The sequence below is a fragment of the Portunus trituberculatus genome, chromosome 16, assembly GCF_017591435.1.
Source record: "Portunus trituberculatus isolate SZX2019 chromosome 16, ASM1759143v1, whole genome shotgun sequence".
Classification (NCBI taxonomy): domain Eukaryota; kingdom Metazoa; phylum Arthropoda; class Malacostraca; order Decapoda; family Portunidae; genus Portunus; species Portunus trituberculatus.
This window is the reverse complement of record NC_059270.1, coordinates 737860-765359: the sequence shown is the minus strand read 5'-3', so window position 1 is coordinate 765359 and position 27500 is coordinate 737860. Positions and strand designations below refer to the sequence as shown.

Sequence of the window (27500 nt, the reverse complement as noted above, 5' to 3'; positions counted from 1 at the left end):
AATGCTGTAATGGTTAGCTCCTTCAGTACTGGGACGTTTTTCATGAGTTTTGTGGTACGATTAGACTATTTTATTGACATTAGGAAGGGTCTATGGAGGTCAGAAGATTTATGGCCAGAGTCTTCACTATTTTAATGCCCTCATAAGTTGTATAGAATCATCAAATAGTAAGTTAAATGAATATGGCAACGCGTTAAGGTACTGAAAGGGTTAAAAGTGTGCCTTGCAAGTGTAGTTGTAGTTGTATAATATTAACTTAGGTTTTTGTTTGCTATTGATAAGTAGTCTTGGATTACTAGCGTTGTTATTAAGTTGTTGTTGTTGTTGTGGTGGTTGTGGTGGTGATGTTCGTTGTAATAGCAACATCAATAACAATAATGATACTACTACTACTACTACTACTACTGATAATAATAATAATAATAATAATAATAATAATAATAATAATAATAATAATAATGAGAGCCACCGTGCAAGTGTTGTAGTGTTTGTCAGTGGTGTGTTAGTTGTCAATCTAATTCTCCACGTTCTTTTTTTGTTGTGGTTGACGTAATAGGGAAGTCGTTAAGGTGTGACGTCACGAGAGGAAATAGTCAATTACCACAATCACCGTCACCTGGGCCTCACTCACCCTTGGCGCCACCACCACCACCACCACCACCACCACCACCACCACCACTAGTAGCCTCGTCTCGTCGAACAAGTTGTCACCTCTGGTCACACAACACGCCCTGGCAACTGGCTCGGATTCTCAAGCACTTCTGCGCTCTTCAGTATTTCAAAAGGCTTTATTTAAATTTACACGAGTTTTGTAAGGTGTTTTTATGGTTCTAGAGGCAGAATGATGAGATTTTTACACTATTAACTGTAGAAACACTTGAAAACTCCGCTAATCATGTCTATGGCTTTGGAAAATAGTTATTGTGAGAGAGAAGAGCGTTTTTAAGGATGTTTTTATGGTTCTAGAGGCAGATTGACAAGATTTCTGCACTATTAACTGTAGAAACATTTGAAAACTCCGCTAATCATCTCTGTGGCCTTGGAAAACTCGTAGTGAGAGAGTAAAGTTTCTGAATACGGCCCAATGCACCAGGCTGTCTCGTTCATCTTGGTAAACTGAATGGGAGTGGTGACGTTCGTTGTACCTCTATGGCATCGTCGTGCGCACTGCTCTAATTGAATCACCAGTTACGTTTCACTACCTGCACATTTGCATAGGTGACTGCACTCTTTCATATTGGAAAAGGAAGCCAAATGAAATAGCCTGAATTTATTGGTATGGAAAGAAAAATACTCGCTTTTTCTCTATTCCATTTGGTACATTGAAAAGTTTATGTATGTTCTCATTTTATTTTCTATTTGTTTATTTCATGATTTTTATAGATCTGTAGTTAAGGACGTTTTTTTTATACTACCACTTGTACTTTTCATTCTTTTTTCCGACTCCTCAGCATACGTTCTTATTTTCCTTCCTTCTCCTCCGTCAAGTCCAGCACCAGCCATCTCTCTCCTCCCACATAACCGTTCCCAACACGAGACGTTCCCACAGTTAGCTCATCCCTTGTGATTAGCGGCGCCTGCAGTGATCATCGTTGCCCAGCCCTGTAGCTTTCCATGCGCCGGGAGTTTGAGGCCGTTGTCGCTGCGTCGGGTCAGTTAGGTCAGCCAGGTATCATAGCCACGTGTGTGCCTGTGCATGCGGGTTTTTTCAGGTCTTGAAGCCTTACGATGGCCGTGTTAGTGTTGCCATTAATACCGTGCTGGAATGTGCAGACTTCACCAGCCATGTGCAGAAAGAGAGAGAGAGAGAGAGAGAGAGAGAGAGAGAGAGAGAGAGAGAGAGAGAGAGAGAGTGTGTTTTTACCCCCTGCAAATTACGAAAAACTGTAATTCTCTCTCTCTCTCTCTCTCTCTCTCTCTCTCTCTCTCTCTCTCTCTCTCTCTCTCTCTCTCTCTCTCTCTCTCTCTCTCTCTCTCTCTCTCTCTAACACCTCCTTCAAAACAGAACGTGGAGGTAAAGGCGATATGAAAAACAGGAAACATTAAGAGAGAGAGAGAGAGAGAGAGAGAGAGAGAGAGAGAGAGAGAGAGAGAGAGAGAGAGAGAGAGGTCGATGGAATTATGCAACCACAACACTGGCTTCACTGAGTTACCGGATGAACGAACGAACACAGGAACACAGCCACAATCACAGCCACAGCACAGCACAGCACAACACAGCCACAGCGTCACTGGAAACTGTGTGTGACCTTGCCCTGTACTGCACCAACCCCCCTCCTCCTCCATTCAGGCACCGGACTTGTATAGGGAGAAGAGGTGGAAGGAAGGGATATGACAAAATGGGAGAGGAGAGAGATAGAGAGGGAGGGAACTAGATGCTAAAGAAATGGATATGGAAAAAAAAAACGGAAGGAAATGATGGAAAGGCACGGCTTGATAGTGTTCTTAGTACTTAGCCAGCGTTCATGCCACGTGAAAGCGAGAAGAGGTGGAAGGAAGGGAGATAACACAATGGGAGAGGAGAGAGGGAGGGAACAAGATACAAGATGCTAAACAGATGGATATTGAAAAACGGCACGGCTTGATAGGGTTCTTAGCACTTGGCCAGCGTTCTTGTCACGTGAAAGCGAGAAGAGGGACGCAATGGGAAAGGAGAGGGAGGGAACAAGATACAAGATGTTAAACAGATGGATATTGAAAAACGGCACGGCTTGGTAGGGTTCTTAGTACTTGGCCAGCGTTCTTGTCACGTGGAAGCTTGTGATGGTAGTGAAAAAAATGTGCGCCACGTTATTACCTCACCGCGATGACTGTCATATCGTAGTGTCATTTCTTCACCGTCGTTACTCACCACAGCATTACAGCAATAGGTAGTCAGTCAGTGTCTCATTGGTGAAGTCGTGATGTCACCTGCTACTTCACTACTCTGCTTTAATTCAATCTTAACACCTTCCGTACCGGGACACATTTTTACCTTGAGATTTGTGTACGATTAGACCATTTTATTGATATTAGGAAGGGTCTTTGGAGGTTAGAAGATCAATGGTCACAGTCTTCTCTATTTTAATCCCTCACTAAAGTTTCTGAAGCTATGTAAAATCACCAGTTAGTTAGCAGAATGAATACAGAAACACGTCATTGTACTGAAGTGGGTAAGTCCTTCAGTCTCCTAACAGTGTTGTTGTGTTTTTAATCGAGGTCTGCTGTGTGAAGGAAAGGCCAAACAGTGAAAGGAAATTAGTGTGCTGTGTTGCATCAGCTTCACGCACACGCACACGCACACGCACACGCACACACACACACTGGACCGGAGCATGTAAGAATAATGTGGTTTTCTTGTTATTAATTTATTCTTATGTGGATTATTGGTATAAGGAAATTCTCTCTCTCTCTCTCTCTCTCTCTCTCTCTCTCTCTCTCTCTCTCTCTCTCTCTCTCTCTCTCTCTCTCTCTCTCTCTCTCTCTCTCTCTCTCTTCTCTCTCTCTCTCTCTCTCTCTCTCTCTCTCTCTCTCTCTCTCTCTCTCTCTCTCTCTCTCTCTCTCTCTCTCTCTCTCTCTCTCTCTCGTGTAGTCATTCATGACATCATTTATATTTCACTTAGTGCAGCTCTTGCAAATGCCCGTCAGAATTACCACCACCACCACCACCACCACCACCACCACCACCACCACCACCACGATACACTGACTCCATCATAACATACCTACCCCTCCCTTCCCCACCACCACCACCACCACCACCAGTCTGTCCCATCATCACTGCAGCGAAACAGGTTATTTTTTTTCTATCTCTGGTTTTTCCCTCCCTTATTTCCCACAATTTCGACCCTCCGCCACCACCACCACCACCACCACCACCACCACCACCACCACCACCACCACCACCACTTTTCCCCTTCACACACTCGCCAATTTTCTTGCTAAACGAGTTCCCTTTTTTTTTATGTATATTTTCGGTCGATAGTGTGTGTGTGTGTGTGTGTGTGTGTGTGTGTGTGTGTGTGTGTGTGTGTGTGTGTGTGTGTGTGTGTGTGTGTGTGTGTGTGTGTGTGTGTGTGCCTGAGAGATAGACTGACGGAGAGAGAGAGAGAGAGAGAGAGAGAGAGAGAGAGAGAGAAAGTGACAGTTAACCCAGCGTCCGTAACGGCAGCGTGGCCACCCTACACGTGAGAGAGAGAGAGAGAGAGAGAGAGAGAGAGAGAGAGAGAGAACCAGCCAGCCATACAGCCAACTCAACAGGACAGCCAGCCAGCACAGCCAATTCAAGCCAGTGGCGTGAGGCGGAGCAACGGAGAAGCAGGCAGGGAGAGGCGGGCGGGACGGGATGGGGGCACAACACTAAGTTAAGTGGATTAATCTACTGAGCGGCCGGAGAATTCTAGTTCCTTACCTCGGATTGCCTGGCTGCCCCTCCTGCTCTTCTTCTACCTCCGCCCGTCTCGCAGTCCGCCGCGCTTCAGAGCCATTCAAGGAGAGGAAATAGTGAAGGGGGAACCGGGACAAGCAGTTTTTTTTTTTAAGGGTTTACAAGTGTAGCAGATTAATTTTCCGAGAGGCTACACGCATTTCAGTTTCCTCGACGCTGAGTGAGAGGAGAATGGGAAGTAGAAAGAGAGAGAGAGGGGAGGGAGAGAGGTGAGTAGTGAGTAAAGTACCTGTCTCGTTCTTTTAGTGAACTGCCGGGGGAAAGTTAGCGCTATAGAGGTCCAGGACTAGCATTGCCGTGTCGCTGTGCTGCAGATGTGCTCGTTATACTTGGCGTGAGAGGGAAGCACAGGAGGAGTAAAGGAGAGAGGGCTATTCTAAAACACTTCTTTCCACATTTCGACTGGTTTTAATTCCCTTCAGTACTGGTTTCCATATTCACTCTGCTTACTATTTGGTGATTTTGTACAGCTTTAGAAACTTATGTGGGGGATTAAATTAGTGAAGACTGTGGCCATTAATCTTCTGACCTCCATAGACCTTTCCTAATGTCAATAAAATGGTCTTTCCACATTCCGGCTGGTTTTAATTCCCTTCAGTACCATGACGCGTTTCCATATTCATTCTGCTTACTATTTGATTTTGTACAGCTTCAGAAACTAATGTGGGAGGATTGAAATAGTGAAGACTGTGGCCATTAAGCTTCTGACCTCCATAGACCCTTCCTAATGTCAATAAAATGGTCTAATCGTACACAAATCTGAAGGTAAAAATATGTCCCAGTACTGAAGGTGTTTTGAGTCTCTAGTTGAAGGTTTACGGGTTTTAAGTGCGTTTCTACGGCTCGAGTGACAGATTAACAGTATTCCTAGATTGTTAATAGGAGAAACAGTCTTGAGAACCCGGCCAGGTGTCTCTATTCTTTAAACATTCCGACTAGCTTTAAGAGTCTGGTTGAAGCTATAAGGGTTTCTAAGACTGTTTCCACGGTTCTAGTGACAGATTAACAGTTTTCCTACACTAGTACTGGAGCGCATTTTTATCATGAATTTGGGTGTGATTAAACGATTTTATTTATATTATGAAGGGTCTATGGAGGTCAAAATATTAATGGCCAGAGTCTTCACTAGTTTCTGAAGCTGTATAATATCACCAGATAGTAAGCAGAATGAATAGGGAAACGCGTCATGGTACTGAAGGGGTTAATAGCCAAAATACACTTGAGAACCCAGCTGATCGTCATTCGTGGTGAGAAGTAGAGAGCTTTTGAATACACCACCACCACCACCACCACCACCACCACTGATAAGAATAATGATAAAAGAAAGCGCCTCCACGTTTCACAGCGCACCGAGAGACGACGAGCCGAGGGAGGAACATCAAAGGATAAAAGCAAAATCCACTTGACAGACTTAGCCACTTCTTAGCCTTCCAAGCCAGACTGGGAGGAAGAAAATGTGAAAGAATGTATCAGAAGACTTTTACTGTTATCTAATGGAGAAATAAATTGATTGGCAAGTAAGGAAGTGGAGAAGAGAGAGTTAGAAATTGGGCGATATTCTTTTCTCAGCCTTGCAAATAGAAGTGAAGATTTTACTCTTATCAAATGGAGAAATAAATTGATTGACAACTAAGGGAGGCTGAGGGAGTGAGAAACTGGGCAATATCCTTTCCCGAGCCTTACAGATGGGAGTAAAAGAAAAAAAAAGGAAGGAGGAAAATAAAATAAGGGTAAATAGAAGAAGTAAATGTGAAATAATGTATCAAAAGACTTTTACTGTTACCTAATGGAGAAATAAATTGATTGAGAACTAAGGGAGAGAGAGAGAGAGAGAGAGAGAGAGAGAGAGAGAGAGAGAGGGAGAAACTGGGCAGCATCCTTTCCTCAACCTTGCAAATAGAAGTGAAGATTTTACTGTTACGTTAAGGTTTGGTTACGTTAAGTTAGGTTAGCTTGGGTTAGGTTACGTTAAGGTTTGGTTACGTTAGGTTAGGTTAGGTTAGGTTACGTGACTAAGAAGGTGAACTAGTGTGTTTGTGAAGGAGAGCGTAAGTAAAAGAAGTAAAACAAGGAAAGAAACAAGAAAAGGAAATATATACACACACACACACACACACACACACACACACACACACACACACACACACACACACACACAGAGAGAGAGAGAGAGAGAGAGAGAGAGAGAGAGAGAGAGAGAGAGAGATGCACCTGTCATAATACTAAACATTTAACCTAGATATGTAATGGACCTGTAGAGTATACCGTGTGAACTCTCTCTCTCTCTCTCTCTCTCTCTCTCTCTCTCTCTCTCTCTCTCTCTCTCTCTCTCTCTCTCTCTCTAAATGAACAAGCAACACAAACGTTTCCTCGCATGACGGTCAGATTCAAACCATCTGTACATTTTCCCAGCCTGACAGGATTTAATTTAACCTCCTACCCTTCCCTCCCTCCCTTTCCTCTCTCTCTCTCCCTCCTTCCACTGACTGACCCCTTCCCTTCATCTCTTCCCCTATCTCTCTCCCTCCCTCACTCTCATTCCAAACAACACTATCACCTTTTTTCACAGCAACAAACTACCTAACGTGAGAGTGAAGGGTGTTAATCTACATTCATCTCGTCTTTCTCCTTCAAATAACTAAGGAGAAAGACAGTAGTGAAGAGGAGGAGGAAGGAGGAACAAGAAGAAGCACAGAGCGATCGCAGGTTATCACATACAAACACCCCACGTCACCTGAAACTTCATTTAAAACCAAGGCTATGATGGGTTCTGAGTGTGCGATTAAGGCCAGTTAAGGGAAACCAGGTATTAGAAGGCAGGGCTGCATATACACAGTCACCCCTTTAGCTTCTCCATCCCCGGCTTCTACCAGCATCGCCGCTTGCACAACCCAGGTAGGCAGGGAAGGCAAACATTGGAGCCTGGTAGAGAGTGTTGGTTGGCGGCTGACGTGAGGGTGACGCGTGAATTATTGAAGAGACTAGGAGCGGGCGGAGATTGTGGTGTGAGGGGACCCAGAGAGAGAGAGAGAGAGAGAGACTGCAGTGGTGAAACAGCGTGAAGGAAAAAGAGGAAGGTACAAGGAAGAGGGGAAGAGACGAAGAGGAAGAGGAAGAGAAGAAGAGGGTCATTTGGAAGAGTTTGAAAGAGTTACATCTTCTGCAGGAAGGAGGAAGAGGACGTTATGGAAGAATAAAGAGGAGGAAGAGGAAGAGGAGGAGAGGAGGTTGAAGATAGAGAGGACAACTAGAGAGAGAGAGAGAGAGAGAGAGAGAGAGAGAGAGAGAGAGAGAGAGAGAGAGTAGAGAGTATGAATGAGAGAGTATTAGTAGAGAGAGAGAGAGAGAGAGAGAGAGAGAGAGAGAGAGAGAGAGAGAGAGAGAGAGAGAGAGAGAGAGAGAGAGAGAGAGAGATAAATACAAAGAAATAGAGGAACAAATTGAACGAAAAGAAATAAAAAATGACAAAAGATACGAGAGAGAGAGAGAGAGAGAGAGAGAGAGAGAGAGAGAGAGAGAGAGAGAGAGAGAGGCCTTTTAAATATTCACAACAGCTGTTATCACTGACGCTATCTTTAATTAGTCTCGGTAACAAATGAGGCGCGATAAGGAAGACTCGATAACACTCTCTCTCTCTCTCTCTCTCTCTCTCTCTCTCTCTCTCTCTCTCTCTCTCTCTCTCTCTCTCTCTCTTTCTTTGTCTATCGTTCCCCCTTCACACCTTCCTGTTCCCCTCTTCTATGCAGTCTTCCCCTCCTCCTCCTCCTCCTCCTCCTCCTCCTCCTCCTCCTCCTCCTCCTCCTCCTCCTCCTCCTCCTCCTCCTCCTCCTCCTCCTCCTCCTCTCCCACTTCCTCTTTTTTCTTTGTCTCCTCGTCCAAGCACACACACACACACACACACACACACACACACACACACACACACACACACACACACACACACACACACACACACACACACACACACACACACACACCTGGTCTGAGAGTGTCACAGCGCACCCAGCACCAGCACACCTGTTAGAAGGCTGGGCGCGTGTTTGCCTCTCCTCTGCATTGGTGCTTAATCCCTTCAGTGAGACGCATTTTTACCTTGATTCTTTGGGTGTGATCAGGCAGTTTTATGTGCATTAGGAAGGGTCTATGGAGGTCAGAAGATTAACGGCCAGAGTCTTTACTGTTCGAATCCCGACTTGTGTTTCTGATGCTGTGTGAAATCGCTAATTAGTAACCAGAGTGTGTGTGAAGATGTGTCCAGGTGGTGAAGAGGTTAAGTGTGTGTTTGTTTAAGCTCATCTGCCTCTTATAATGTTTTGCTGTGAGGGTTTCATCAAAGAGTGTGTTGTATGTTTAATCTCTCGGTCTCTGTCTGTCTGTCTGTCTGTCTCTCTCTCTCTCTCTCTCTCTCTCTCTCTCTCTCTCTCTCTCTCTCTCTCTCTCTCTCTCTCTCTCTCTCTCTCTCTCTCTCTCTCTCTCTCTCTCTTTAAAGTCATCTGAGTGAAGTGTTTCTCTCCTGACTAATTTCACTAAGTGGCGAGGAAATAAAGAGCTGTTGAGGTGACCACGTGGCGACCCTTCCTCCCCTCCCCTCCCTTCCCGTCACCCTACCCCCTTCCCCCTGTACCCTCCCCTCTCTCCTTCCCATTCTTCTCACCCTCCCCCTTCCTACCACGCTGCAGGTCTGAGCGTGACGTGACTCCTAATCGATCTGCCTCTGATGGGCTGGAGATGCTTTCGTAACATTTTGCCTTACTAGAGAATGTTGGGAGTCGTGTGTGTGTGTGTGTGTGTGTGTGTGTGTGTGTGTGTGTGTGTGTGTGTGTGTGAGGGAGAGGAGAGAGTAGCAGGGACTGTAAGATTAGTAGAAGTGTCGAGGAGAGCAGTAGAGAGAGAGAGAGAGAGAGAGAGAGAGAGAGAGAGAGAGAGAGAGTGGGGGGGGTGGAAAAAATGAGGTAAAATGAAAGTAGGAATGAAATAAAAAGGAAAGGAAAGGAAGAAAATTGCTTAGAAAACCTGATTCAGAGAGAGAGAGAGAGAGAGAGAGAGAGAGAGAGAGAGAGAGACTGAAGGAATGGTTTACTAAGCATTATGACCAATGAGGAAGAAAAGAGACAGGGAAAAGAGGGAGAAATCGTCATAGTATAGGAAAGGAATCTGAGAGGAAAGAGAGGAGGAAGGAAAGAAAGAGACGTGTCAGGATCGGAGGGAAGGATAGAGAGAGAGAGAGAGAAAGAAAGAGATAAGAAGGATTGCAAGGGAGGGAGGTGGAAATGAAGTGCAAGGGAAGATATTTAAGAGGAAAGGAAGAGAAAGGATAATCAAAATGTCTTCTTCTTTTAAGGGGGAGGTTTCGAGACATTTCTTCCTTAATTTTGGCTGAAGATTTTCCCTTTGTAGAGAGCCAGCACTCAAGTAAGCCTTTTTTTTTTTTTTAATCATTTTTTTTCTACTTTCTCTTCCCCTCATAAAAAAAATAATGTAAAGCCAAGGAAGAGTAAAGACGTTAGGACATTATGAGTATGTAGTCACTATGTAAGGCCAAAGAAGGCAAAGTTTGAGCTGCAGTGAGTCTAGAGATGAGGTAAAAGTATATAGACATTAGGACATTGAGAGAAGGGAAAGGTAGTCACTATGTAAGGCCAAAGAAGGCAAAGTTTGAGCTGCAGTGACTCTAGAGATGAGGTAAAAGTATATAGACATTAGAACATAGTGAGAAGGGAAAGGTAGTCACTATGTAAGGGTAAGGAAAGGCAAAGTTTGAGCTGCAGTGAGTCTAGAGATGAGGTAAAAGTATATAGACATTAGAACATAGTGAGAAGGGAAAGGTAGTCACTATGTAAGGCCAAGGAAAGGCAAAGTTTGAGCTGCAGTGACTCTAAAGATGAGGTAAAAGTATATAGACATTAGGACATTGTGAGAAGGGGAAAGGTAGTCACTATGTAAGGCCAAGGAAGACAAAGTTTGAGCTGCAGTGAGTCTAGAGATGAGGTAAAAGTATATAGACATTAGGACATTGTGAGAAGGGAAAGGTAGTCACTATGTAAGGCCAAGGAAGGGCAAAGTTTGAGCTGCAGTGAGTCTAGAGATGAGGTACGAGTAAAAGTATATAGAAGAGAGATTGGCTGGGAAAGAAATAGTTGAGGTTTATTTAGATATTATGACACTGGAATGTTGTTATGGCAGAAAGAAAGAAAGAAAGAATAAGAGAAAGAAGAACAGAAAAAGGATACTAAAGTGTGTATTTGAGAGAGAGAGAGAGAGAGAGAGAGAGAGAGAGAGAGAGAGAGAGAGAGAGGAACCTCGATTACACTTCCTTTTTCCTCCCGTTTCCAATTTGTTTCTCTTCGCCGGCCTGTCTCTCTCTCTCTCTCTCTCTCTCTCTCTCTCTCTCTCTCTCTCTCTCTCTCTCTCTCTCTCTCTCTCTCTGTGGGAGAGGTCGTTCGTTATGACTCTTACAAGTGCCTCGCCACTCGACCTTCAGGAGAGAAGTGATTCTTGGCTGGTCTCTCTCTCTCTCTCTCTCTCTCTCTCTCTCTCTCTCTCTCTCTCGTTTCTTTGTGTTTTCTTTCATTTTCTTTCCATTTTCCTCCTTTTTCCTCCTTTGTCGTCTCTCTCTCTCTCTCTCTCTCTCTCTCTCTCTCTCTCTCTCTCTCTCTCTCTCTCTCTCTCTCTCTCTCTCTCTCTCTCTCTCTCTCTCTCTCTCTCTCTCTCTCTCTCTCTCTCCTTATATCTTCCTTTCCTCTTAAATATCTTCCCTTGCACTTCCATTTCCACCTCCGTCCCTTCCAATCCTTCTTATCTCCCTCTATCCTTCCCTCCTTCCCTCCTTCCTGACACGCACTCCTCTTTCTTTCCTTCCTCCAAATTCCTTCCAACTTCCATCGCTTCGTTTCTCAGTGACAGATTGAAAGCTGGTATTTTTCTTTCCTTGCCTTCTCTGAGGGGATCGTTAACTTAGCTCCCAAAGGCATCATGGGAATTGTCAAGCTGGAGATAGGGATTCTGAGCTCTGGCGGGGCGTAGCGGGTAAGGAGGTGGTTGGGAGAGGTAAGGTTGGGTTGGCAGAGTGTGTTGGGAAGTTTGGCTCAGTAGCATGTTTAAGAGATTACAAGGCTGTGGGGTGTTTGGTTTGAGAGTGTGTGAGAGAGAGAGAGAGAGAGAGAGAGAGAGAGAGAGAGAGAGAGAGAGAGAGATGTTGATGTTTTCTTTTCTGTTGCTATATTTTTTCATCTCCCATTTGTCTAAACTTCGGTGGCAGTTGTGGTGTTAGTAGTAATGGTGGTGGTGATGGTGGTGGTAATGGTGGTGGTGGTGGTGGTGGTGGTGGTGGGGCCTGTCTCATCTGTTCCCTTATCTGTCTGCGCCTCCTTCCTTCCTTATCACCGCTCGTCATTATTTCCATCTCCCACTTGCATATTTCTCTCGTCTTCCATTTACCTTTTTTTTTATCGCTTATCTCCTCCCTCATTAATTCCTCCCCTACGCTCTTGGGAGACTCCTCACTAAACCTCCTCCTCCTCCTCCTCCTCCTCCTCCTCCTCCTCCTCCTCCTCCTCCTCCTCCTCCTCCTCCTCCTCCTTCTTTTCCTCCTTATTTTTCTCCCCCTTCGATGTTTTCGTTAAATTACTTTCCTGCTCTCTCTCTCTCTCTCTCTCTGTTTGTTGTTTTTGTCGCCTCCTCTCACCCTCGCACTCTCTTCCTTGTTTGTTTTTCGTGAAGCAAAGCCGCCTCTCTCTCTCTCTCTCTCTCTCTCTCTCTCTCTCTCTCTCTCTCTCTCTCTCTCTCTCTCTCTCTCTCTCTCTCTCTTTCTCTTTCTCTTTTTTTTGTCCCTCCGCACCGCCGTCTCGCTACATTTCACTCTGTTCAGGTGAGCAAACAACTCCCTCAGTGATTTGTTCTGCTTCGCCTCGCCTTGTTTCGCGGGCTTTTCCAGCTTCTCGCCTCACTCTGCACTTTGCTTCCTTCCCTCTGCTCTGGTGTCACGTACTTGTTCATACTTTTCGTTCTGGGTTTTTTAAGGTATCATAGTGTATTTACGACGGGAAAGCTGGCCAAGGGTAATAGAAAATGCATAAAATAAGGCTCACTCTGTCCCCAGTCCCCTTATAGTTCCAAGAGTTAGCTAAAATAAAGGGATGTTTTGAAATCTTCCTCTTAAACTGTCAAGTCATAGGAAGTTGGACATATTGAAGCAGGCAGGGAGTTCCAGAGTGTACCAGAGAAAGGTATGAAGGAGTTGAGAGTACTGGTTAACTCTTGTATTAGAGACTTGGACAGTAGTTTTCGTGTTAGTTAGACGTGATATGGTGGAATTTGAGTTTGTTTCCATGTGTGTATTTATTTGTAAGTGTGTTGGTAGCTTGGTATGTGTCTTTTTCAGGTGAGTTTGCAGTTTCACCCAATCATGGAATCTGTGATGTGACTTACGTTTATCTGGTGAGCAATGGAGTAAGTTGATTGATGGTATATATAATTAATATTTTTTCGATTTTTTTTCACTTTTTTTTTATTTATTTATACCATGTGGGCTTTTCACGGGAATTTCTGGGATAAAGGGGATACTTTTTGGGGTACCTCCTATCTGAAAGCCCACCCGCTAGGAAATCCTTACCTCGAGTGAGGAAGCCCAACCTACACTCGGACCGTGGATAGGATTCGAACCAGTGCGCTTGGAGACCCCTCGGACCCCAAAGCACGCATGGATGGTTCCACTGTACCACGGCGGTTATGACTGCTTTTTCAACTCCAGTTTATGCCTACCTCTCATTCCCAACCATCTGAGAGGGATCTGTAGGAAATCTTGGTAAATTGTGTTTTTTTTGGGTGGGGGAGCATTAAATCGTGTAATTGGCGTTGCAAATGAGCTCGGAAGTCAATAAAATCACATCAAAAATTTCTGAAAACACTTTACTTGCATCGTGTACGTTAAATTAGGTGCCGTTTTGCAGCAAGGCACTGTCAATAGATCGGAGGAAATGTAGAAATGACGTGTGCTTGCCTCAGAAAACGCCTCATTTCTCAACACCACTCCACGACACTGCTACATTATTATCGATTCCCTTACATTTTATTATTATTATTATTATTATTATTATTATTATTTCACTTATTTATGTGTTTATTACTCTCTTCCTAAGTATATCGACATTTTACTCGTAATTTACGATTTAATTTCCCACAAACTCGATCTCATTAGGGTAAAATCGCTAGAATGAAGCCTGTATTATGAAACTCTTTGCTCTCTCACCATCACAGCTCTCCAAAGGCTCCAATTGAAGATACTCGTGTTTTTAAGGATATTTTTATGATTCTGGATGATGAATTGGCAAGATTTATAGTTTACTGAAAGGAGAAACTATCTTGGCTCCAGTTGAAATATTGTGCTTTTTAAGGATGTTTTTGTGATTCTGGTGATGGATTGGCAAGATTTCTAGTTTACTGAAAGGAGAAACTATCTTGGAAACCCGGGTAGTCACCTCTGTGGCCTTGGAAAATTATCGTGGTGAGAGAGCAAGCTGTTTGCGAATGTGGGCCTGAGAGTTATTAGCGAAAGATGTACTGCTGATGAGGTTTTTAATACGTTTTTGGTTGGCTTATTAGTTTTCTGCGTTCGTTGTTTTATCTTACAGCGAACTCATTAAGGAGGAAAGCAAATACACTTCCACATTTGAATTTCCGCTCACATGCTGAATAATTATCGTGGTAATTGGATGTTTCTCATAACTCGAGTCATTCCATTTCAGAATTAACCTCTTCGATACTGGGACATATTTTTTACTTTGAGATTGTGTACGATTAGACATTAGGAAGGGTCTATGGAGGGCAGAAGCTTAATGGCCACAGTCTTCACTATTTCATTCCCTCACATAAGTTTCTGAAGCTGTATAGAATCACCAAATAGTAACCAGAATGAATATGGAAACGTGTCCTGGTACTTATGAGGTTAAGAAGAGGAAAGATATACACTCCGGCATTTGAATTTTCGCTTACATACAGAATGATCATCGTGGTAATTAAATATTTCTCATAACACGAGCCATTCCATCTCAGAATTAATCTCTTGAATACTGGGACACTTTTACCATGCGTTTTGTGTTTGATTAGACTATTTTATTGACATTAGGAAGGATCTATGGAGGGTAGAAGCTTAATGGACACAGTCTTCACTATTTCATTCCCTCACATAAGTTTCTGAAGCTGTATAGAATCACCAAATAGTAACCAGAATGAATATGAAAACGCGTCATGGTACTGAAGGGGTTAATATTGTTCGTCTATCAGCCAGCGAGGTGGTGTGTACGTAGCAAGCCGTTTGGTGACGCCCCTTGACATTCTCTGTTTACCTTTTACCTAGTTCCTTTCTGTTCGTGATGGTGGTGATGATAGTGGTGGTGGTGGTGGTGGTGGTGGTGAGACGATAGTGGTAATGTTTAATCAAAATAGTACATCTTTTTAATGCTGACATGCAAACTTGTTCACTTTATTACTTCTCTGACAATGATGTACAATTTCCTTCCTGCACCAAGAACCTTATCAGCTCCACAGCTCTTCCTTTACAAACCCAAACAAACACACGGTTACAGAGCACCCTTAGTTTACTTTCCACTTTGTACAAAACAACAAATATAAACCTTTATATTTCCAAATCACCTCCACCCTTTTCTACCTCCCTCGCCAACGCGTCTAACAGGGACAAAGATGAGAGAGGCAAGAGCAAAGTGTCGGAAGAAGAGAGAGAGTTAGAGAGGCAGAAAAAAACCATGTCAACTTTGTATATGGCATTTCCTTTGAGCGCTGGAGTGATTCAGCCGTCATGTGGGCAAGTCTCAAGAGGCGGAGAAGTGGGCACGCCAGGAGCTAAAGGGAGAAGGTCTGGGAGCGAGTGCATAAAGGAGGGAAGGGAGGGAGGAAGTGACGAGGAGGGGACGGAAGGAGGGAGACGAGAGGGAGGGAAGACGAGAGGAGACGGAACAGCAGGAGGGCGAGGGGTGGGAAGGGAGAAAGGAGGAAGAGAGGAAACAAAGAAGAGAAGACTAAAATGTGAGGAAAGGGAGGAAAAAGTGAGGGAGAGGAAGAAGAGGATGTAGAGTATGGGGAAGGAAAGAAGAGAAAAGAAAGAAGAAGAGAAAGACAGCGGAGAAGGAAAAGGGAAAGAGAAGCCCTGAGAAAGAGAGGACGAGAAGCAAAAGATCATAAAAAGGAAAAGAAGAAAAAAGGCAATAAAGAAAGAAGGAAAGAAAGAGAGGAAGGAAAGAGAGAAGACGAAGGAGAACAAGGGAATACACAAGAAGAGAAAGCGGAGAGAAATAAGAGGAGGAGACTAGAGAGCAAGAGAGAACAGGAAAAAGGAGGAAGAATAGGAGGAGGAGGGGAGAAAATAACAGTGATAAGGAAGACTGAAGAGTGTCTCCCTTCCATCAGTCCGTGTGTAGCAGCCGTTGGTCGCTGTAATGGTGGTGGCGCTGCACGTACTAACTGCAACACGCTCTTCCCAAGCCGAGGCAAGCCGTGTCGAGCCAGGGTGGATACGGTAGGGTGGCTGATTGACTGGTTTGTGTTTATATTTTGTCTCCATTAACGAACCAACAATATTTCCCCCTCGCTTCATTGCACGCCATCAGGAAGGGGAGGGAGACTGAGGGGAGTCATGGGTAGGAGATGGGGAGAAGGGAGAAAATGAGAGGCAAAGGGGAAGGACGGGGGGAGGAAGGGGTAAATGAGAGAAAAGGGAAGGGGGAGAGAATGGAGGCAAAGGGGAAGGGGTTGGAAGGACACTCACTTTAGGAGGAACGGATGGGGAGGAGGAGGAGGAGGAAGAGGAAGAGGAGGAGGAAGGGGAGGGGAACAGATCACCCATAGCTACATATTAATTGGCAGTGTGTTGACGGTCTTCCCTGCGCACTGGCGACATTTTATGAAGCAGACGTGAAATATAAAGAATAAACACACACACACACACACACACACACACACACACACACACACACACACACACACACACACACACACACACACACACACACACACACACACACACACACACACACACACACACGTGTAGCCCTGCACGAGGAGTTGTGACCTTGTTGTCCCGGTGTGTGGTGTGTGCCTGGTTTCAGACCTATCCCAAGATCGGAAATAATGAGCTCTGAGCTCGTTCCACACGACAACACACACACACACACACACACACACACACACACACACACACAGCACAACACACACGACAATTTCCATGTTTTAGCACAGCGACAAAGGGCCAATGTACAGTACAGCTCGGCGCGACACTCTATATATGTGGCCACGCATAATTATCAACTTTTGAAGCCCGCCGCTGTTGTCACTGAGCTTCTCCTTTATTTATATCACCGTTTGTGTGCGCCTGTGCATACAAATAGGTGCGAGCGTGCAGGCGAGCGTACGTAGCGCATGTGTCAGGGTAGAAATGAGTATATATATGCACAAGCTGTATGCTCTGGAACACACCCCTTATATTTCTTAGCGTGGGAGGACATAAGGCAATTTCTAGGCATTGTAATTACATATAAATTACGTATAAATTACAGCGCCGTGTGATATACGAGGTGATATGAACGCCGGTAAGATACACGGCACCTGACACAACACGACTATACATCCCGCGGCGCCTCGACACGGTGACACGCTCCTTAACAATAACAGGAGTAGAAAAACAAGAATGAGATAGATAGATTTTGATAAGAGGAGAATAGAGGAAGATAGGAGTAAGAACTAGATGATAAAAGAAGGAGGAGGTTTTAGGGAAAGGAGAATCGATAAGGAAGATATAAAAAGAAGGGCAAGACAGAAATAGAATGTAAGTAATGGAAGGTGAAGATGAATAAAGGATGAAGAAGAAGAGGAGGAAGATTAGAGGAAGAACTAAAGAAATATGATAAAGAAGGAAGAGGATTTTAGGGAAGATTAGAGAGTTGGGAGGCAAAGAGAGAGAGAGGGAGGGAAAAGATAAAAGGGAAGAAGGAAGAAAGAAAGGAAATAAAGACGAAGAAGAAAGATAAACAGTGACAAGGAGGAAAAAGAGAATAAATTAGAAAAAGATCAAGAAGAAGAAAAGATGAAAATGAAGATATAAGTAAACAAGAAGAAAAATAATAATAACCTTGGAAGGGAGGGAGGGAGGGAGAATGGGTGGTGGTGGTGGTGGTGGTGGTAAGAAGGATATTACGTTTAATAAAGGAATATTGGAGCAAGACATCACCTTGAGCACCTGAAATCACGGAATTAATGGCGCACTGGGATGAGATGAGGAAAAAAAATATATATATAAAAATGAAAAACAGACACTAAATCTCAAAGAAAAGAGAAAAATTTAGATAGGTTGCAGAAAATTAGGGTATGGTTGAACGAACGCACGAACGAACAACGAACGCTATGACAGTAAAGAGAGAGAGAGAGAGAGACAGAGAGACAGAGAAAGAGAAAAAGGAAATCAACAACAATGATAACACAAGCACTGAAAAAACAAGCTCACAGGAGAGAGAAAAATGGCTAAACGGATGAGATGCAGAAAATTAAGGTTTGCTAGACCGAAGGAGCGCCAGGGCAGTAACTGATGGGAGGGGAAAACAGACAGATAATGACTGGTGGTGGGAGGAAGGCTGGGGAGGGAGAAACGAGGTCTGCTAGCGTCTTGTGGTGTGAAAAAGATATGTAGGTAAATAGATATGTAGGTTGGTGGATAGGTAAGGAATGAAAGGGAAGAAAATGAAGGTTTGGTTGAACGAAGGAGCGCCAGAGCAGTAAATGATGGAAGGGGAAAAACTGCTAATTACCACTACGTATTTTAAAGGTGTGGTGGCGACGGGCGCACCTCAGTCGCTTTGGAGTTATTGAAAGGGGGAAGGAAATACTGTAAGACGTTGCTAATTACTGTCCCGTAAACAGTGAACAGCGGGAGAGAGAAAGAGAAGAGAAGGGAAGGGAAGGGAAACGACGAATTAATATTAAAAAGGAAACAAATCTATGATCAACTCGCTAAATAACCAAACAAAGCTCAGACTTAGTGAAGCGAATGAACCTTTAGTGTTAAGCGGGTTTAAGCTCAGAGGTGAATGAGATTAGAGTCTTTTAGAGTGTTTTTTAATAAGAAGATGCTCCTTTGACACCCCCACAGTGGTCGTATCCTTGCATACCACCGCACTTTTAAGGCGATCGTTACCCTCCTTAGCGGCAGAATGGCCCGTGATATTTTTAGACCCAGGATACCTTCAAACTTTTACTTCCGACAAATTGGGCTGGTGATTGAAATACCGGGGAGATTTTTTTAATGCTTTTTTTTCTCCCTTTTTTGTGTGTGTCCCGTGGAGAGATTTAATGAAAGCAGGCAAGCCGCGTGGGAACTTGGAACCTGAACGTGAAGTAAGGGAATGTTTTAACGAGACGTGTGTGTGTGTGTGTGTGTGTGTGTGTGTGTGTGTGTGTGTGTGTGTGTGTGTGTGTGTGTGTGTGTGTGTGTTGTGGCTCCTGCACGGCGGCTGATGACCAGGAAGAAGGGAGAGGAGTAGGAAGGAGGAGGAGGTTGTGGTGGTGGTGGTGGTGGTGGTGGTGGTAGATATGCTGGGAGGAAGAAAACTAATTCTATCCTATCTCTTTTTTTGAAGGTAGAGTTTTTGAGGCTTTATTTTGTTATTTTTTTCTATTTTATTTTGATTTCTGATTCTGCCATGGAAGGATTTTTTTTATTAATTTTTTATTTATTTTTTTATTTTTTTATATGTATACACAACTATAAATCAGGTTCCAGCTTTGTACTGGCCCGAGGAATAAGGCTGTTACTCTCAAACACTTCTGCACTTCACCTCCATTATTTCAAAAGGCTTTATTTGAATTGACACGAGTTTTTTTAATGTGTTTTTTTTTTTACGGTTCTAGAGGCATTATTAACTGGAGAAACACTCTTGTAAACCCCGCTGGTCATCTCTGTGGCCTTGGAAAATAGTCGTGGTAAGAAAGTAAGGAGTTTGTGATGTGTTTTTACGGTTTAAGAGGCGGAATGACAAGATTTCTGCATCATTGACTGGAAAATCACTCTTAAAAATCCCGCTGGTCATTTCTGTGGCCTTGGGAAATAGTCGTGATAAGAGAGCAAAGCGTTTTTTTATAAAGTGTTTTTGCAGTTTTAGAGGCAGATTGACAAGATTTCTGCATCATTAACTGGAGAAACACTCTTGAAAACCCGGTTAATCATCTCTGTGGCCTTGAAAAATAGTCGTTTCTGAATACGGTTTAAGCCCAGAAAACTCCACAGTTCCCTCTTAAAAGCTTCTAATCACTGTATTCACCTGTTTTGTACTGTATAGATTAGTTGAAGTTAGTCCTTTGCATCTCCTTTGGGCCAGGATAAGCAGTCTTCGAGATCTGAATGGTCCTCGTAGCTACTTACACCTCTTATACTCCTGGGAACAGCATGGCAGAGCGAACACTTGGGCTACTGATGTTTGACTCTTCCATTGCCTTATAGATCTTTACTCCAGCGAACCGAAGCACTGACATTCATCCCTGGCACTCATCTCCTTACCTACAGACAGTTAGTTCTCGGGGGGCACCAAATAACACAGGTAACACTATCTCTCTCTCTCTCTCTCTCTCTCTCTCTCTCTCTCTCTCTCTCTCTCTCTCTCTCTCTCTCTCTCTCTCTCTCTCTCTCTCTCTCTCTCTCTCTCTCTCTCTCTCTCTCTCTCTCTCTCTCGTCATAATATCCTGAAGGGACGATAAGATTTCAGCTCCCGCGTCGTATACATTGTCATAAAATGGACCTTTATTACGTGAAGCGGAGTTTTCATCACCATAGCTTGGGTGAATGTGTCAGTCTGTGTGTGTGTGTGTGTGTTTGTGGGTGGGTGAGTGAGTGAGTGGGTGGGGTTGGTACGTCTACAGTTCTTCTCTATATGTGTTACCTTTTTTTGCGTTTGTCTCTGCTGTAATGTTTTTTTTAAGTCAAGTCCAGCGGCTCTGACATGGCTGGGGTGTTGCAGGGTTGGCGGTGCGCAGGTGGAGGCGAGTCTGGCTTCGCACGCTTTGCTCTCTCACCATCACTGCTTTCCAAAGGCTCCAGTTGAAGATACTCGTGTTTTTAGGGGTATTTCTATGCTTCTGGTGGTAGATTAGCAAGATTTCTAGCTTATTAATAGGAGAAACTGTCTTGAAAACCCGATTACTTGTCTCTGTAGCCTTGGAAAGTTGTCTTAATGAGAGAGGAATGCGTTACTAAATACAGGCATTGTGGGGCGAGACACTGGAGTGCCCTTGTGATTGCTGGGCCGGAAAGACACAAGGGAGGCTCCGATGCGCGATGTGAAGAGCTATACTATAAAACAAAGGAACAGTGATCGACACAAGGAAAACGGCATAAAGATTTACAGTCACAGAGCAGCAGGAAGACGATAAAAGAGGGTAAATCTCCTGCCTCGGGATTGGTATAAGAGGATTAACTTACGCTCAGTCCTTGTGAAGAGAATACAGCGGCATTGAAAAGTTGTATTGGAGAAAAAGGGAGATATAATTCGCCTGAGTGAAAAATATATTTTTTTAAACGATTTATTTTACTATTAATTCTTTGAGAGCCCATATTCTGAAACTCACCTATAAACATTGTACTAGGTATATATTGCAACGTATTTTTTTTTTTTTCCTCCTTTTCTCTCGCAAATACTTAAAAGAATTCCATACAGTCCATGCATGCCCTTCCTGCCACAGCCTCACACTCACCGGCACAGTCTTAATCCCTTCGATAGTGAGACGCATTTTTAACCTTGAATTTTTGGGTATGATTAGACGATTCTATGTGCATGAGGAAGGGTCTATGGAGGTCAGATGATTAATGGCCAGAGTCTTCGCTATTTAAGTCACAACGTATGTATAAAATCGCCAAAATAGTCACCAGAATGAATATGAACCTTGATTTTTTGACTGATTAGACGATTTTATGTGCATTAGGAAGGGTCTGTGGAGGTCAAAAGATTAATGGCCAGAGTCTTCACTGTTCTAATCCTAACATATGTTTCTGAAGCTGTTTAAAATCGCCAAAATAGTCACCAGAATGAATATGGAAATGCAACCGGGCACTGAAGAGTTTAAGAGTGTCATAGAAAGCTTGTTACCCTCCCAGTCACATTTTTGGAGTCTCTAGTGTCTTGCTGGCGTCTCACCCTTTAACTTGAAGACTTACCCTAGCCACACCACCTTAACCTTCACCTTTCACTGCCACACCCTCGCGCTACGGGTCTCTGTGTGTATGTGGTTGGCTAGTTTCGTGTTGTTCCTGGACCTTCCACAGCCACATTTTCGCTCTACGGGTCTCTGTCTGTGTGTGTTTGATTGGGTAGTGTGTGTTGTTGTGTTCCCTGATCTTCCACAGCCACACCTTAGCGCGACTGGTCTGTGTGTGTGTGTGTGTGTGTGTGTGTGTGTGGTTGGGTAGTGTGTGTTGTGGTGTTTCCTGACCTTCCACAGCCACATCTTAGCGCGACTGGTCTGTGTGTGAGTGTGTGTGTGTGTGTGTGGTTGTGTAGTGTGTGTTGTGGTGTTTCCTGACCTTCCACAGCCACATCTTAGCGCTACGTGTCTCTGTATATGTGTGTGTGTGTGGTTAGGTAGTTTGTTGTGGTGTTTCCTGACCTTCCACAACCACATCTTAGCGCTGCGTGTCTGTGTGTATGTGTTTGGTTGTGTAGTGTGTGTTGTGGTGTTTCCTGACCTTCCACAACCACATCTTAGCGCTACGTGTCTGTGTGTGTATGTGTGGTTGGGTAGTGTGTCGTTGTGTTGTTCCCTGACCATAGCCACTGTACCGCTTGCTGCATCACCCTTTGTTCGTGGGGTGAGCGTACTCGCTATGTTCCCTTCCTGTTGTCTCCGTCCTCTTCGATGAAACCGTTGTCCTCCTCCTCCTCCTCCTCCTCCATCCTTGATTTATTGATTTTTTGCAGGAGTAACAGCGGTGGTGGTGGTGGTGGTGGTGGGGACAGATTATAGTGTTCAAAATGGGTGATGGTGGTGGTGATTGCGGTGGTGTGGGTGATGGAAAATGGGGGAAGGAAGGGGAAAATAGAGGACACCCGCAGACATTTCTCCCTCCCTCCCTCCCTCTCTCTCTCCTCTCCCTCCCTCCTTCCTCCTTCCTCGTTACCCTCATCTTTGCCTCATATTACCCTCCATTCACTGGCTTGCGTTCACCCGCCATTGTTCTCTCTCTCTCTCTCTCTCTCTCTCTCTCTCTCTCTCTCTCTCTCTCTCTCTCTCTCTCTCTCTCTCTCTCTCTCTCTCTCTCTCTCTCTCTCTCTCTCAGTGTCATTCTGTCTTTTGTCTCGAGAAACTGTGACTTTTTTCTTTCTTTCCCCGTTTTTTTATTTCTTTTTTTTCTTTATTCATTTTTCTTTTTTTTTCTTTCTTTTTTTTCGGGGGTTGTTTCAAAATTTCGGCTTCAAATATTTTCCACACATTTCAGCTCAGATTTTTTTTTTTCCTCTTGTCAGGATGTTGTGTGTGTATTGTATGTATATTTACCCTGTGTAGGTGCTCTCTCTCTCTCTCTCTCTCTCTCTCTCTCTCTCTCTCTCTCTCTCTCTCTCTCTCTCTCTCTCTCTCTCTCTCTCTCTCTCTCTCTCTCTCTCTGTTCCTTTTCCTGTCATCCTCTTCGCTTTTTTGTATTTTTCCTCCTCTCTCCTTTCCTTTTCTCTGTTTTTCTCTTCTCTTCTCTTCTCTCTCCCTTTCCCTCTCCTTACCTCTTCTTTCCTCTTCTCTTCTCTTCTCTTCTCTTCTCTTCCTCTCTCCTCCCCTTCTCTCCCGTCTAGACATCCTACAAAGCTTCCCCTCTCACTGTTTTGGACATATATACCTCCCCTTCCCTCTCCTCTCCCCTCCCATTCCTCTCCCCTACCCCCTCTCTCTCCTCTCCTCCCCATTCAGTGCCACTATACTGTCTTTACCTCCCTCCTGCCTGTTCCCTCCCCATATCTCCTTTCCTCCACACTGTCCCCCCCCTCTCTCTCTCTCTCTCTCTCTCTCTCTCTCTCTCTCTCTCTCTCTCTCTCTCTCTCTCTCTCTCTCTCTCTCTCTCTCTCTCTCTCTCTCTCTCTCTCTCTCTCTCTCTCTCTCTCTCTCTCTCTCTCTCTCTCTCTCCCTCTCCCTTCCTCCCAGTCTCATCTCCCCTCTAACACCCTCGTTTGTCTTCCCCTCCTTCAACCTTTCCCTTTCTACCATCATATTTTTGTTTCCCTTCCTCGATTTCTCTCTCTCTCTCTCTCTCTCTCTCTCTCTCTCTCTCTCTCTCTCTCTCTCTCTCTCTCTCTCTCTCTCTCTCTCTCTCTCTCTCTCTCTCTCTCTCTCTCTCTCTCTCTCTCTCTCTCTCTCTCTCTCTCTCTCTCTCTCTCTCTCTCTCTCTCTCTCTCTCTCTCTCTCTCTCTCTCTCTCTCTCTCTCTCTCTCTCTCTCTCTCTCTCTCTCTCTCTCTCTCTCTCTCTCTCTCTCTCTCTCTCTCTCTCTCTCTCTCTCTCTCTCTCTCTCTCTCTCTCTCTCTCTCTCTCTCTCTCTCTCTCTCTCTCTCTCTCTCTCTCTCTCTCTCTTCCTCTTTACACCTTAATTTTCCCATTCCTGTTATCATCTACACTTTTCCTTTCTTTTCTATACCACGCCTCCATTTTCTACCTTCTTTCTCTTCCTTCCTCCTCGTTTTCTTTCCTTACAAGCAGTGTCAACAATTTTTCATGTATTTTTCCCTGTCTGGAGTCCACAATCCCAGACGACCCCCTGAACTTCCCCCTCTCGTTTGTTTGATGGCTCTGGGTTTGCGGTGGTAGTGGTAGTGGTGGTAGGACTGTGGGAGCGAGGGTTGGAATAGGCGAGAGGGAGGGTAGAGAGTGTGTGGGGAGGGCTGAGAGTAGAGGAGATCAAGGGTGTTGGCTGTGTAGTTCGTAGAGAAGCGTAACTTTGAGGGAGGAAAGGGAGAAGAGGGTGAGATTGTGCAGGTAACGAGGCTGGGCTGAGGTAAAGCTGGCTGGTGGTTCAGCCGGTAGACACGATAGCGGGAGGGATGAAGGGATGAAATGGGCGCCGTCTAGTGGCCATCGCTGTTTGGTTATTCAGGAATGCTTTGCTCTCTCGCCACGACTACTTTCCAAGGGCACAGAGATGATTAGCTGGGCTTTCAAGGTGTTTCTGTAGGTAATAATGTAGAAATCTTGTCACTCTGCCTCTAGAACCATAAAAATTTGCTTTTAAAACGGTTTTTCTCACAACTATTTTTCCAAGACCACAGAGATGATTAGCGGGGTTTTCTAGAGTACTTCTCCAGTTAATATTGTAGAAATCGTGTCACTCTGCCTCTATAACCGTAAAACCGCTTTAGAAAACTGGTATACATTTTGATAAAGCTTTTTGAAATAGTAGTGAGGCGCAATGTTTGAGAATACGAGCCATCTCCGTATTTAGAAACACCTTCCCCTCTCACTACAATTTTCCAAGGCCACAGACACAACAAGCCCGGTATTCAAGACAGTTTCCCCTATTAATAATCTAAAAAGTCCCGCCAATCTATCACAAGAACCATAAAACACGAGTATCTTCAACTAGAGCCTTTGGAAAGCAGTGACGGTGAGAGAGTAAAGAGTTTCAGAACACAGTGGTTTGCCTGAAGGGTCGGCTCACATCCTGCTGGCGCCAGACCTAAAGGAACCTGGAACCTGTCTGTGTCTGAGGCCGAGGCAGGGTGGAGGAGTGATGGCAGGAGTGGCGCCGGCTCATTGTGTGGCGGCGGTCGTATCCAGCCTCTGTGTTTGCCTCTTTTGTGCTCCGGCCGGCCCTACTCACTGCTCCGAGAGGTTATCAGGTGCACGAAGAATGGACTATAAGGGGACTGATCCTCGTCTTCCGGGTGTTTAGGGGTATTGGAGATTACTTGTTTAGTTGGTTGTGGATGTGTTGAGGTGGTGTGGGTGGAAGTGTTTAGGGAATATGGATTGTATTGGGTGGGTAGGGAATATATTGGAGTGATGGGGAGATATGTTGAATGGTGGTGGTATGTGTTAAAAGAATAAGTTGGGGAATGTATTGGAGATGCGTTTAGTGTATGGGGGAGATATATTACGTGAGTGTGGGGGATGTGTGTGTTTGGGTGAAGGGATGTGTGTTGGAGGGATAAAGGGAAGTGTTGAGGTAGTAGGGAGATGTGCTGGGTGGGTTGGGTGATGTGTGTTGAGGGTGGGTGTTGTGTTGGGTGAATGAGTAAATGTAAGCAGGTCAGGCAAGCAGTGAGATTAATGAGTGTTAGGTATTTGAGGTCATTGTATTTAGATTGAAACTCTTAATTACACAGTCCATTACTGAATTAAGGGAATGTTTATGAGAGAGAGAGAGAGAGAGAGAGAGAGAGAGAGAGAGAGAGAGAGAGAGAGAGAGAGAGAGAGAGAAGTGATAGAGTGTCATTGTTTCCTGTGGCTATCTCACATCTCGATATGCAGTAGACCCTCCTCCTCCTCCTCCTCCTTCTCCTCCTCCTCCTCCTCCTCCTCCTCCTCCTCCTCCTCCTCCTCCTCCTCCTCCTCCTCCTCCTCCTCCTCCTCCTCCTCCTCCTCCTCCTCCTCGGAATATCTAGTACCACTCCCGCTGATAATCAAAACCTATCTGATGGTCGCGTGAGAGAGAGAGAGAGAGAGAGAGAGAGGATAATTTGAATCTGTTGCGAGGCAGAATTTATGCTGGGAAAGTATTTATTCCAAACATTTCAAAACTGGGAATTTTTTTGGAGAGTTGAAAGCTTTTATTTTTGTCCGCGTATAGACAGATAATGAGTTTTGAATTGAACTGAGAGAGAGAGAGAGAGAGAGAGAGAGAGAGAGAGAGAGAGAGAGAGAGAGAGAGAGAGAGAGAGAGAGAGAGAGAGAGAGAGAGATTTGAATTGCACTGGAAACCCCGCATCTGTTATTCCTATGATAATTGTGCCAGAGAGAGAGAGAGAGAGAGAGAGAGAGAGAGAGAGAGAGAGAGAGAGACTTTAAACTAGGTAAAAATAGTACCAATCCTACTGAACTTTAAACGATTTTTGGGAGCAAAACGTAAAAAAAAATAAAAAATGAAAAAAAAGCTTAATGTAGATGCAAGAGAGAGAGAGAGAGAGAGAGAGAGAGAGAGAGCCTTACTCTACAGCATTACGGTCTTGGGAACCACTAAGTATGTTTCCGTGCAAGCTGGAGTGAGGAGGTCTTGAGGGAAAAGGGAGGCAGACGGTACCGAGGAGAAGTAGAAATAGTAGTAATAGTAGCGGTAGTAGTTAATTGGCGGGAAGGAAGAAGAAGAAGAAGAAGAAGAAGAAGAAGAAGAAGAAGAAGAAGAAGAGAGGAGGAGGAGGAGGAGGAGGAGGAGGAGGAGGAGGAGGAGGAGGAATACCAAGGAAAGAACAGACAGTAACAACCTTTGTGTGTCTAGCAAGGTTGTCTGTGTGCGAAGAAGAAGAAGAAGAGGAGGAAGAAGAAGAAGAAGAGGAGCAGGAGGAGGAGGAATACCAAGGAAAGAACAGACAGTAACAGCCTTTGTGTGTCTTGCAAGGCTGTCTGTATGCCTATTCTCCCACTACAGATTCTACGAGTTAGAGGCTGAAGGACACCAAGATTCAAGGAAGGAAAACAAGAGAGCCTAGGAAGAAAGAGAGTCAAAGATGTGATAGGGAAGGTTGAGGGAAAGAATATTACTACCTCGTACAGTAAGGAGGAGGAGGAGGAGGAGGAGGAGGAGGAAGAGGGTTGGAGATTACAGTGGTAGAACTATTAGCAATATTGGATGGCGGTGTGAGAAGCATACTAGTGAGATAAAAGGTGGTGGTGGTGGTGGTGGTGGTGGTGGTAGTGGTGGTAGTGGTGGTGGTGGTGGGTGGGTTTAGTAGAAGGCATGTCGCTTAAGTGGAATGGTGGAGGTTATTACAGTAGCACAAAAGAGAGAGAGAGAGAGAGAGAGAGAGAGAGAGAGAGAGAGAGAGAGAGAGAGAGAGAGAGAGAGAGAGAGAGACTACACCTTCTTTGTGTCCGCGTGAAGGAAGGAAACACAGA

General features: G+C 44.6%; 1 protein-coding gene across 2 annotated transcripts in view; it reads left to right on the top strand.

Moving 5' to 3' along the window:
- Positions 1 to 27500, top strand: part of LOC123504460 — a 241873-nt gene that overhangs the window by 117203 nt on the left and 97170 nt on the right. The window lies entirely within an intron of this gene.